The sequence below is a fragment of the Ailuropoda melanoleuca genome, chromosome 7 (genome assembly GCF_002007445.2).
Source record: "Ailuropoda melanoleuca isolate Jingjing chromosome 7, ASM200744v2, whole genome shotgun sequence".
NCBI lineage: Eukaryota > Metazoa > Chordata > Mammalia > Carnivora > Ursidae > Ailuropoda > Ailuropoda melanoleuca.
In genome coordinates this window covers 77,426,607-77,440,629 of record NC_048224.1, presented here as the reverse complement: position 1 = coordinate 77,440,629, position 14,023 = coordinate 77,426,607, and the positions used below count along the sequence as shown (strand labels likewise).

General features: G+C 38.5%; 1 protein-coding gene across 2 annotated transcripts in view; it reads left to right on the top strand.

Moving 5' to 3' along the window:
- The window catches only part of TRPC4 (transient receptor potential cation channel subfamily C member 4), a 203,077-nt gene that overhangs the window by 126,307 nt on the left and 62,747 nt on the right, over positions 1–14,023 (top strand). The window lies entirely within an intron of this gene.

Genomic DNA, 14,023 nt, shown 5'->3' with positions numbered 1-14,023 from the left:
GCCCTGTATCCCTGCTCCCTGCCTAGCAGGGAGTCTACTTATCTCAATCCCTCTGCCCCTACGCCCCCAGCCCCCGCTTGCCTGCTTGTGCTCTCTCTTGCTTACTCTCTCTCAAATAAATAAATAAAATCTTAAAAAAATATAATTACCTACTAAGTTGTCAGTAACTGATAGACTGAACTACTCTAGTGTTACTTACATTTAAAATAGAAACTATTAACACCAGTGGGTTGCTTATTGATCAAGTGGCAATGAGAAATGTGTGGGAGCACGTCTCACTGCCTGGGCAGCACTGTCTGCTTCCAGAACACATCCTAAGAACAAACCTTACAGAGTCCCATTGTTTAATCTTGTTTTAGCACTATTAGGAAGGAAGTTCATAAGGGGAGAGAGAAGTGCAAATCTCCTACATCCTATAGCATTGGGGGTGGGGAAGGAAGATGTCCAGGAATCATTAATCGGAAGTGACTGCCTGCTTGTAACCCATTGGAGAAAAGAGCAGCCAGGGAAAGAAGTACAGCCACTCTCCTCTAGAATAAACCTTTCATTAACGGCCACTGAAACAACAAACTTCATGTTCTTTGCAGTCAGTACTCAGTGACCCTCTTAGAGATTTCTTTTAAAATTTCAGGTATGTTCTAGGTATCAAATGCACACCAGATTTAAAAGTCTTGGTGCAAAACAAAAGAAGGGAAAAAAATCTTATTAATAAATTTCATATTGCTTATATCTCAAAATAAAATTTTAGATACATTGGATTAAATTTAAATCTAGTATTGAAATTAATTTCACCTGTTTCTTTTTTCCTTTTTCAAAAATGTGCCTATTAGAAAATTTAAAATTGCACGTATGTTTCCATTGTATTTCTTGGGACAGCACGGCATTACTCTGAGGAAAGTTGATGTCTGTACCCACCGGGCAAGGTAAACAAGCCGAGCATTTAATGTGAAACATGCAAAGAAGTACAGAAAATTACTCACTTTAAACATCTTCAGAAACAACCAATTTCTTTCTTAAATATGTTTGTTACATCTTACAGTGAGACTCATATCTTCAGTGGTAGGGAAAATGATCAATGTGGACTTCGAATTTGTCAACATTTGGGTGATCCATTAATTCTAGGAACTTCAGCCTCGTGGAAAAAAAAGAACCTTAAATGTTACAGAATTTAGGAATGTTTAAGCTAAAATTAGAGATTTGTTTGTTCCATAACGAATTAATCAGTTACTTCAAATTTGAATAAAGTTATGATTAGATTGTCATAGCAACTTTTTTATCACACCTAACATTTTCAAAGTACTATTGCTTACACGAAAACTCCATAGAATATGCTGCAAAGAGATTCTTCTGTTTGAAATAGCTACTACTCTGACCATTCATTTAAAAGGATATTAAAATAGGGGCGCCTGGGTGGCTCAGTCAGTTGAGCATCTGACTCTTGGTTTTGGCTCAGGTCATGACGTCAGCGTCCTGGGATGGAGCCCTGCGTTGTGAGTCTGTGCTCAGTCAGGAGTCTGCTTGAGGATTCTCTCCCTCCCCCAACTTGTGCTACCTTTCTTTCTCTCTCTAAAATAAATAAATACATCTTTAAAAAATATGAAAGTAATTTGTGTAATACATTATCTTTATTTGTCAGTCTGCACAATGCAAACAAAAGCAGGTTTATAAAATGGGCAGCAATAATAGACCTTTACTATTAAAAGATATATAATGCTCTTTTATCTAAACCGATTCACAATGATGTTAACTTGTGAATTCATATATTCACAATAGATTTTGTTGTGGTTACTCTGTGAAGAGAATTTTTAAATAAAATCTCATTGTAGAGCATAAAACCAACCTTTCCTGGCCGAAGAGAGAATACCTAATTGCATATTTTATAGCGTTGTGTAGACCCAGGAAATTTATTTCTCAGCACTTTACCTTGATAAAGTCACAGTCTATCTTTCTCTTCCAAAAAGAACCCAAAACTCTTTGTCTTCATTTATTTTGTCCCTGCCATAGACTCAATCTCTGTGTTCTACCCTGCCCCTTCAATTCATATGTTGAAACTTAATCCCCAAAGTGATGAGGTGTGGAGGTGAGGTCTTTGGGAGGTGATCCGGTCAAGGGTGGAACCATCATGAGTGGGATTGGTGCCCTGATACAAGAGGCCCCAGAGACAGCCCTCTCCCCTTCCACCATGTTAGCTTAGAGTCAGAAGACTGTCCGTGAGCCTAGAAGGGGTTTCTCAACCTCCAGAAGTGTGAGCAATAAATATTTGTTGTTTTTAAGCCTCCCAGCCTACGATATTCTGTAATAGCAGTCTGAATGGACAAAGAGTTTCCTTATTGATTGAAAATTTATAACTAATAAAATCCATGGCCAGATAACTTCAGTCACACAGATCTTAACACCTTAGAGATAAGAGCAATTCATGACCATAAAGAAGGTATATCAGCGGCGGAATTTTTTCTAACAGGAGAAGGCATAAATAACAGGATTGGTGAGTAGAATGTATACATTTAATAGTATATTAAGCTAGGAAACAATCACCTGATATTTAAATTTCTAAGCGTGTCCTTCTTTTTAATGTGAAAACAAAATTTCCATACCAAAGCTATAAAATTAATTCTACTGTAGTTGAAAAATAGGAATGAGAAAACTATGAACTACTTTTTCTTAGGGGCGGGAGTAGTAACTTACCTTCTCAAGATCTGAAAAACATAAATAAGCAGCTCCTTCTAAAACTAAACTAAATAGCAATCCCCCCAAAAAAAGTTTTGTGAATTTTTTGATTTATTTTATTCTTTCATGCATTGCCTATTAAAACACAGTCACCATCAACACTTATTTTGTTGACGCTTAAGTCTTATACATAAGCTGGGGCTCAGTGTTTTATCTCACTGTTTACATAAACCAGGAGAGTAGAAGGCTAAGAATCCAGCAAGAGTCAGAAATTAGTAATTAAATTTGCAACAAAATTAAAGCAAATAGTTCCTTTTTCTTATATCAGCGTCAGGTTTATTTATTGAGAAAACAATTTTCTCCAAATTCATAGGACAGAGTAATAAAGCCAGTTATTTAGTGTGCTATATATCTTTGACTTCTTTTACAAAGCGTATCCTATTGTTTGCTCTTCTTTTTTTAGCCCTCGGCCATGCCTAGACTCAGCCCCCTCTTCCATGCTAAACAGCAGTATTAAAGCCATAAAATAACCTAGGCACGATTTTGAAAGCGGTAGATAAATTTTGTCTTTCCTCTGTGGCTATTTATATATTTACTCATTCATTCTAAAAATATTTCTCAAGAATCTTCTTTGTACCAGAACCTCTGCAACACATTAGATACAGAGATAATTAATGTCTAGTAGATAAGAGGGTATACAGAGTTAAAGATGTCAATAAGGAATTAACTATGATATTATGCATTATAATTGATGCTGGTATATGTATAGAAAGAGAAAAAACCCACCACTGTGAAGGGTGTTTCTGGAAGGCTTTCTCGGAATGAAAGCTGGCCAGGGCGAAAGAAGATGGCGTGGTTCTCGGAGTGGCTGCGTGAAGAGGTGGCATGTTCGGGACAGAGGACTATGGAGCTTAGAATGTCTACATGGAGGGAAGAAAGGTGAATGATGAAAGAAGATATAATTTCTCATTCTCTAGTTGCTTCACATACAAAGTTTTGCCTTCCTCACTTAACTAGTAATTTCACAGTGATGACTGGTTATCAATCATGTTCTTGTTAAACATTAATTCTATACCCTTCACAAGGGATAAACTGATCTGTACTTTCTACTTACTAACATTTCTCTGGTGTAATACGACTGATGGTTCTGATGCTTTGGATTTCCTTCCAATCTGGGTATTGGACAAGCATCTGGATGCTGACATTTAGTACTGGAAGGTATTATCATCTTTTAGATAATGAGAGAATGTTCCAGATCCTCAATCCAACCATATTCTCAATCTTTAAAAACTCAGGTACATTTTGAGGTCAATATTGCAGTGATACTGTGAAAAATTACCTCCAAACAGACAACCCGTGCTTTTTCTGTCCAGTGTTTCCTGCCTTCATAATATCCCGGTAATGAAGGGTAGCTGGAAGGCAGGCAGGGACAAGGCGCCCTCCCCCGCCACCCCCTGCCCTAAGAGGAGACAAACCTTAAAAGGATTTTATACCACCCTGGAAGGAGCCCTCCACCCTTTCCCACATGATAGGTAAAAGACAAAAACCTGATTGGGTGACAGGCTCACGGAGTGTTAACCAGGTTAAGACAGCCCACCAACCAGCCCATAAAAATCCCTACACTGAGAAAATCCTGCGGTAACCCTCTTGGGTCCCCTCCCCCTTCAGAAGCTTTGTACTATCACTCAATAAACTTTACTATTGCTTAATAAAACTTGCCTTGCTGCCCACCACTCTTCATCGGGTCTACCTCCTCATTTCAAAGTGGCGTGACCAAGAACCCCAGGCACTAAAGGAAAAGAAATCCTGTAGCACCAGGATGGAAAATTGTCTCTTGAACTTAATTCCAGTTGGAGGAAGACATTTCCTTAATCTGTGCAGACCTGTAACTTGTGCAGACATGACAGAAGGCCGTTGCAGTAAAAACGAAATAGTGAGAACACGTCAATTTCAAGAAACTATGTCATAAAGGCTTGTCTAGCCCTTTGCTCAGTGAGACGCCTATCTTCAGCATGCTGAGAAGGTAGATGTCACTTGGATGCCATTTATTTACAGGAGAAAGAAATAGGAAGTTTCTTTGCCACTCTTTGGACTTTTTAACTTTTCTACTTTCAACTAACTAAATCGATGATGTCCTGAAAATTAGGACTTTCGAATTAAATATTATATGTTTTATATAATCTTACCTGTTCTTAAATCCTGGCACTAGGTATGAAAATATTCCCTTTCTGAATGCCTGCTGTGACTTTTGAATTCCTCTGGGGTTAGGGCATGAGGCACCTAAGGAAGTGTCCAGAATATGTACCATCATGTTAACTGAATTTAGTAAAAGGAAAAAAGCTCAGACTCGCTTCAGCTTTCAACAATGTTTTGGGCCGAGTAAAATTACTGTGACGGAAATATAAGTAAATATTTTGACTACATTTCTTATATGTATGATGCACCAAAATTGCCTTATAAATGTTTGGAGGTGGTTAAATAGTTACTCAGAGTTGGCAATAATATGTCTAGATGATGTGAAACAGATAGGTTCTGCTTGTTATCAAATGGACTTTTCTACCACTAGAGAAGAATTTAGCAAGAAATTCTTGAGCATTTGCAAACCTCCTTATAGCTTTCATTTACTTCTACTAAAAGTCTAGGTACCAAAAATAAAGAGGCATTGTGTGTGATTGTAATTATCTTTATTATTGCTGAGAGTGTTACTCTATTTACTCTCAAGTATGGAAGCCTCTTGTCTGTCTAAACTAAGAAATCCCATCCCTATTTTAGGCTAGAGAGGGCACCGGCAAGGAGGAGGGCATGATGACGACTTGCCCTTCCTCCTGCCTGAGTCAGTATAGATCAGGAGACTGGGGCCACAGACTGGATCAGTGGGAAGAACCCCAGGGGGAAAGGCACAGTTCTTTCAGCTCTGGGACCTAAAACTCTGTCATTCACTACTTTTTCATTTCTTAAATGCAAATGAAAGATTAAAGGTGAATCCAATTAGCTGTAGTTTGTATGCTGTTCTTTTCATCTCATAATCAGCCATTCCTGGTTTAACGTAAGCAGCGGTAGGACAGTCTGGTTCTGCTGCTAGGGAGGTAGATGGGCAATTGTGGACATCCCAGGGGAGCAGGAGGATTAAGAGTCATTGGATTACTGTCCGTAGGCCTGTTTGAATCACACTGTTTTGGTGGAGGGGAGGTTGGAATGGATATTGGTGCTGACGTAGGAAACTTAATAGACCTTGAACTCTTTCTACATGCTAAGCTTATTATAGAATTTGCCTTGGATTTTGTAATCAGATTATATATGCATAACAAAGTCCTGAACACTATGTTCACATCTTGTGATATTTAGCGATTACTACTTGTGAAATGTCAGACAAAGGCAAATACCATATGATCTCACTTATATGTGGAATCAAAAAAACAAAACAAATGAACAAACAAAACAAAACAGAAACAGACTTATAAATACAGAGAACAATCTGGTGGTTGCCAGAGGGAAGGGATTGGGGGGACGGGCAACATAGATGAAGGGGATTAAGAGGCACAAATTTCCAGTTATAAAAGAAATAAGACATGGGGATACAATGTACAGAATAGGGAATAAAGTTAATTAAAAAAAAGATAAGTACTGAAAATCTTTTAGAGACAATCTCTATGTACAGATGGTATTACAGAAATTTATAAATTGATGAAATGGAATTTGGGAATGTATTTACCTTTTGGAACTGAGTGATACTATTGAGAATTCAAAATACAATTTGCTTTAACCCATCGATATATGTTGTCTAATATATGTTCTTAATTTCATAAGAGAACAAAACTTTGAACTTACTTTTAAAGTGTTTCAATTTTATATGAATAGTGAACAATACCTATCTGCTATATAGACACTACAAGTGATTTTGAAAAGATTTATAATCCATTTGTGTGCATTTCAACTTTAATGTTTTCTGGCACAAGAGTCCAAAATTGGTATTTTCTTCCCAATGTTTGTACATCATCAATAGTTTTATATTCAAGGAAACAATTTCCTTGAGATTGGTTTATCTTTTTTTTTTTTTAACATTCTTCATCAGATATGCATATCTCTGATTACTCAAAAGAGCAAGATAGGGAAAAAATATCATTATTATCCTCTTCTAAACCAGTATCAAAAGCACCGAAGAGTACTGAAGACCATGTTTGCCACCTCCAGACCTTGCCCCTCTTTCCGATTCTCATGGAATTGAGCCACATTTCTTTGAAATGAATTTTCTTTCCAGCTATTTGAAATACTCTGCCTCTGGATTTCTCGTAAAGACATATTATTCTCAAAGAAAAATCTGATCTTCTGTATCTCCTAAGCATTGACATCTCCTCGGGACTGAAGCAAACTTCTCACCCTACAATTAGGCAGCACAGTGGATCCCCTAGGAAGCTGCCTGGACTAATTCATGTTACATTAAGGAGAAGGAGAAGCTGCTAACTTGGTTATTCCTGGAAATAAGCACAAGAGTAAAAAGCATCCTTCACCTTAATGTTGAGGTTAAGGACTTTGGCCAGGCCTTTCTTTGGAACTTACATGAGTGGTGAGTGCCTGATTAAGTGGACGCATAAGCCTTGAACTATGTTCAGCATTTAATTCAATTGAGTAAACATTCATTGACCTATCACAGCCTGGTGCAAGGGATCATGTAATGAAACATGACAGACCCTTCTCAAATAGCTCACTAAAACCCATAATTAAAATGCAGGAGATGAGGGGAGTAAGTACAACTGTAAATGTATGTTCAAGGTACAATATCAGTACGGAATAAAAAAAGAACAATTCCCTGGAGGAGTGGTCAGGAGAGTTAGCAGCTGGGTTGGAAGACCTACAGGGATTCACTATGAGGAAATGGGGGGGGGGTGCATCATTCCACACAAAAATCAGCATCTGTAAGTCTGTGGTAATTGGAAAGATCTAGACGTGGTCAGAGCACAAATGGTTGGTTTGTCTGAAGCAGAACTATGCAAGCTGAGGGGAAGGGGTGGAGGAAAGGGGAGAGGGGTTGTGGTAAAGGAGCTAAGCGCCTTGCAGGCTTTGCATAAACCCAGGGCTGTTTCCTGGAATCTGTGAAGTAAGTGCACAGACTAATAAAGGGGAAGGAGACACAGTTAAATTCGCATTTTGTGAGGACCCTCTCAGCAGTGGTGCATATGTGAGGAGAACTCAGAGGCTAATAGCCATGGGCAGAAAACAGACTAATTTTCCCAGTTTAGGCCTGAAATAATGACATCTGATGTTATAATAAAATCTCATGATCTGAACTAAGGAGTGGTATTGAAATGAACCAAACAGATGAATGCAAAAGCAGCCGGCTTGATAGCACTGGTCACAGAGGGGAGGTAGAGCATTCAGAATGTGCTCATGGCCCCAGCAAAATGGGGACAGACATTTTTAAACCACTTGGCTGAGGTGAAATTGACAGACAATAAACTGCACGTGTTTGAAGTGAACACCTCGACGAATTTTTATAATATGTGTACACCTGTGAAAACATCACCACAATTACGATAGTGAACGTATCTATCACCCCCACGAGTTGCCTTTTGCCCTTTTATCATGTTTCTCTGCACACTTCGGCCCCTTCTCAGCCAACTGCTGATCAACTTTCTGTCACCATAGATTAGTTTGCATTTTCTAGAGCTTATATGCATGGAATTATACAGTGTGTGCTTTTTTCCCCTTCAACTTTTCATTCAGCATCCTTATTTAGAGATTCAACTCTGTGTGCCATTGATAGTTCCTTCCTTTTTATTGCTGAGTGTTCTTCCATAGTAGGGTCATGCCATGTGTTGTTTATCCATTCACTAGTTGATGGAAATTTGAATTGTTCTTGATGTTGGTTACTACAAACACTACTATGACATTTGTATGCAAGTCTTTGTATGGACAAACGCCTCCTTTCCTTTTGCATAAATACCTGAGACTGGAATGAGTTCATCCTATCATAAATGTAGGTTCCATTTTTTTTTTTAAATTGCAAACTGTTTCCCAAAGTGGTTACATTTTGATGAACAAAGTATGAGAGTTCCAGTTTCTCCATATTCCCACCAACCCATATCATGGTTAGTCTTTTTTGTTTTAGCCATTCTAATAGGTGTGTAATGATATCTCGTTGTGGTTTTAATTGCATTTCCCTAATGACAAAAGATGCTGAGCATCTTTCACATCTAATATTTGCCATTACTATATCTTTTGATGGTGTTTTTTCGAATCTTGGGCCCCCCCTTTTTTAAAATTTAAGTGGTTTGTTTTCTTGTTGTTGTACTTGGATAGTTCAATTGCATATGGTCAGAGGGAATTGTAGTTAAACAATATAGTTTTTTGATGCCAGAAGCTCCCTAGATTTTCGCTTAGGCCATGAGTGGGCAGAGAGGGGCTCATGTCTCACGTACGTAAGTGCTGTGTCACGACACGATATTTGCATGCATGTGGGTAAGCAATGTGTTAGTCCAAAATAATTATGAATTCATCGAGTTATACATATCTCTGTGACTTTCAAGTGGCAATTTTCCAATAGAAAAAAAATATCTACTGGTAATTTAACCTTAGAGAATATGATCAAACCAGGCAAAACTCTAGGTAGTCTTATGTGGGAGATTTCTATTATATACCTGATCTCAGATGTCTTCTCTCAGATCAGCAGCATCTATGTATTTCTCCATTGTCCTTAGAGTTGTTCACTAGGTGTATAGTACTGATCCGGATCAATATTTCGTGCCTCTCATTTTTTTTAGCCACCAAAACTTTGGTTTTTGCTTTTTTGTTTATTTTCATCCCATTGTGTAAAAGCCCTATCTCAACCAGGTAGCACTGGTGTATATACTTAATGCTCTGCTTGCCTAAGCAAGGCAATATCTTAGGCCAGTTAAAATGCAGACATCTCCACAAAGCCCTTAGGAAGAAAATTTAATTATAGTAGCAGATTTGATATAGAAGATGGTTTTACAGACAATCTTAAACTTGCATCACATGGATAGCTGGCTGCCTATATGTTGACTCCCCTCACATCACATGTTATTGATAGTCCACTCTTCTTTATTCCTTCTTACTTGTTGTCATTTATCATCAATCCTGGTGAGAAAATAAGGAAATAGAAAAATAGAGTCAGGAGAGGGAGGCAAATTGAACATAAAGTGGAAGACAGAGTTTTTAATAATACTTATGAATTTGAAATATATTTGGAGCACTTGAAGGAGCAATTTTTATGTAAACTATAGAACCAAAAGCTACATGCTAGGCAACTACTAGAAAATAAGTAATTGGGAATTTGGGGGGACTAAATTAAATTATGTCCCCCCAAAAGCTATGTTAGGGTCCTAACTCCAAGTACCTCAGAATTTGATCATATTTGGGAAAAGAATTATAACAGATGAAATTGGTTAAGATGAGGGCATGTTGGAGTAGGATAGACCCTTAATCCAATAGGACTGGTGTCCTCATAAGAACAGAGAAGAGGATGTGAAGTGAAGCACACAGCTCTGTGATGAGAGAGACAGATTGAAATCATCCAGCTGCAAGGCAAGGAATACCAAAGATTGCCAATCACTACCAGAAGATAGGAAAAGACGGGAAAGGATTCTACCCCGAATCTTAGAGAGAGCACAGCCTTCTCAATGCCTTAATTTTGGACTTTAAACTTCCAGACTTTGAGATAATAAATTCTATTGTTATAAGCCACCTTGTTTGTATGGTACTTTGTAATGGTAGACCTAGGAAACTAATACAGTGAGCAAATATATTTTCATAGAGCATTAGCAATCATGGAAATGTCTAGTTTATATACGAAAACTTCCAATATTCACAAGGATAGCAGTACCTTGGGGTAGAAAACTCTGTAAAGTTCTCATTTGCCCTCATATCCTGTGGGTTGCAAGTTGAGCTCCTTTGAAGAATTCCTAATGATGGTTACAGGTCGAAGTTTTCAGTAACCCATTTCCTCATGTGTAATAGCTTATTCCTTATTTTCAGGTCATTCTTCACCCATGCTGCATGATATTTCCATACAGACCTAAATGTGTATTAACTCAGGGAGTTACCACAAGTCTGCCCAGACCAGGATGTGGACAGGCAATGCTGGTGCTCATGGCAGGTGGAAATCCTGAAAATGAGGATGAGGAGAGGACATGATCCATCTCTCACTTTTAAGAACATAACTTAGGTTGTTTTTTCGAACAGAGAGAGAGAGGGAAGCCCAGGAGTTAATAATCATTGTAAGAAGCTGAGGACTAGGTTAGAGATAGGGCAGACAGGATAGGGAGGAGGGCCAGCATGGGAGGAATTTTGCATACAAACAAGCATGGGTGACCATGAGAGGAGGGAGGGAAAGAATGAAAAAAGACACCATGGAATAGTTCCCTTTGAACAGACGCTTTCTCCATATTCTGTCTGCTTTAGAAAGTGATGACAAAGGCTGGCAGAGGCATGTGAAACTGTTTTCTCCTCTGGCTCTTTTATGTGCTGTTTATGTTCTGTTCTCCCCTCTGTTGTCCTACAGGCTGGAGCAGAAAGTGCGGGCTGGTCAGTTACTGTGTGGGCTCTGTGTTTCCAAAGCACATAGCTTTCCTCTTTGCATCCTAGACTAGTTCAATTCATTCCAACCTCAATAAACAGATAATTAACAACTGAGGGTTATTTTTAGCCCAGGAAATGTGTTAGCCAAGATAGTCTGAGGAGCTGTTGTCAGAGAGGCAGAAAGGAGTTCAGTGGCAAGAAAAAGAGATTAGCGAGCATAAAGGAAATGACTTTATCCTTGACCTTGAGACTAGAGTGAAACACTTGTCTGTTTATAGGATCTAACACATTTGAAACAAATATAACTCTTCACTTATATCATCTATGTGTATAAATTGGCATAGATGAGAGACTCTCTTCTGCGATATCAACCGTTGTTTCTGGAAAGGTGGTATAAGGACACTCTATTTTGCGGGGTCTTGTACAATTTAGTTTTCTCAGAAATATGTGCTCAATGTTATGTGGAAAGAAACAGGGAAGGGAAGGGGAAAACAAAGGTGACTATATCCTTTCATCTTATAAGGATAACTAGTATTCGTTCCCATTGTGTCTCTTCTTTTTCCCTTCTGGATTCTCATTCTAATGGAAGATGGTCCTCAGGAAAAGTCTCCCCAGGAGACTCTGAGGAAAAGTGGAACACCCTTTGTGAACACGCCACTCCTAGGTGCAGAAACTGTTGTTGGCTCATCAGAGACTGGGGAACCAACCCATTGAGGGCTGGTCAGGATCAGACCAAACTTGCTTCCATTTTCCATCTACCATTCTCTCTTGTTATTCACCTACATGCTTCAGTGGTCAAGTAAATGGTGGTTCCTTCAAAACTGTATAGTTTTCTACCTCCATATCTCTATCCATTTTTAAGAAAACTTCTAGGTAACCGGCTAGAAAAGACTGGCAGTTTTTCATCCATCTGCCATGATAGTTTAAAACGATCTTTCACATACACCCTGAAGAGGGGTATTGAATGGATATGGAATTTCTACCAACTGTTGCCCTTTGTGATTTTCAGAGAACTAACAATATCTATTGACTCTACCTTCCCATTACCTAAATTGGGTTTTGTTTATTTGCCAGGTTCAATAATTTAATGTATTCAACATTGGGTTTATCACCTCCCACCTTATTCCCTTTGCCTCTGCATTTTCGACTTCCCATTACTGCCCACTCATATGCCAGCTCAGTTGCCAAACCAATTTTGAATTTAGGCCCAGAAATGATGTAAGAAGTTAAATCCTGCCCTGCCTCACCAACACTATCAGATGGAGTTCAGTTGCCATCTTCCCTTCCGCATATGGAGACATCGGAAGTGGTGCCCTAGTAATATGCTTTGAGCTGTTCCTTGCACCCCAGTCTGCAAATATGAATTTGACCTTTATGTCCAAGGAGAGTAATCAGGTGATTTGATGACTAGATAGGAAATTCTTTGAACTTGATAGCACCAAGGGGTTTGTTGGCCAATATAGTCAGCAGAGGAGAGGCTCTAAAGTTTATCAGTCTTCTTGACTAATCTCGAGCTTTTTTGCCAGTGCCTTCTCAGATACGATTAAATCTTCACTAATTTTTTATCTTTTAAGGAGGCTAATAAAAACTCAATTAGTCAACTATTTACTTTGTTGGTATTACCTTAGGCTTAAATAATTGTTACCATCTTCTTAAAGTAAGTTCCTTATAGAATCTTTTAAAACTAATCCCCTATCTTGTGACATTCTGTTAATGAAAATGAGTTATATAATATGTAAATATATGTCAATTAGCTTAACTGCAATACTCTGAAAGTGAATAAATATAATATGTTTTTGTAAAAGACTGTCAGTGACAGTGTATGTATATGGACATATGTGTGTATAGACACATCTCACACATGTAAATATGTGTGTGTATATGTAATATTGGTAATACCTAGGAATTGCTGTATTCTTCATGTATTAAGCTTAATTAATTTTACAATAACTTTATATGATAAGTGTTTCTATTATCCCTGACAGATCAGGAAAAAAACACACTGAAAATTTTAGAACTTATTAACATTCTCACCATCAGGAAACTGCAAATCTAGGATTCAAACCCCAGTGGGCTGTTCTAAGGTTCATATCCTCTTAATCCCTACGACAGCCAGACATGTAATATAAGGACCCCGTGATTTGCCCTTTCACTTTAGGGTCACAATGAAGCCAGATGGTGATGCATAGAGTAAACATCTATCAGAAACCAGGTATGAGAATTTTTTCTCCTTTTCTGATCCAGGTTCTTTATCATCTACTCATGTCTCCCCTATTCATTGTGTCCCGGTCTATTTCCTGCTGCTGTGGGTCCTTTCCAGGCATTTCTACGGTGAATTAGTCAGCTCTTAGCTTCTGGCTACCACTGCACTACATTCAGCTTTCCTACCTGTACTGCAGTTCAGTGACTTGATGGGCATCACTCCCTTAGTATTTTTGTGCTTATTCCTGTAATTAGATGTTACACTACTCTGCACCATAGAATACCTGCTAGGTGTGTGATTTCTATGCATCTGACAGCAAAGGCATCTTCATGAACTAAATTTGCCTGTTCATAACCTCAATAAGAGGACTGACCTTAGGTGAGGAAAGCAAAAAATAGGAAAATAGAAAACTTAGAAAAACTGGAGGACTAGCCTATATTACTCAAAAAGTCTTCTGTAAAACCGTGGTTCGTATCATTTGTCCCTAGACTGGCAACATCAGCCTCATGTGGCAACTTGGTAGAAATGCAAAGTTTGGGGCTTCCCCTTGGACCTACTGAATCAGATGAGGCGGGGCTTGGGACTGTGGGTTTTAACAAGCCTCTAGGCAATCCTGCT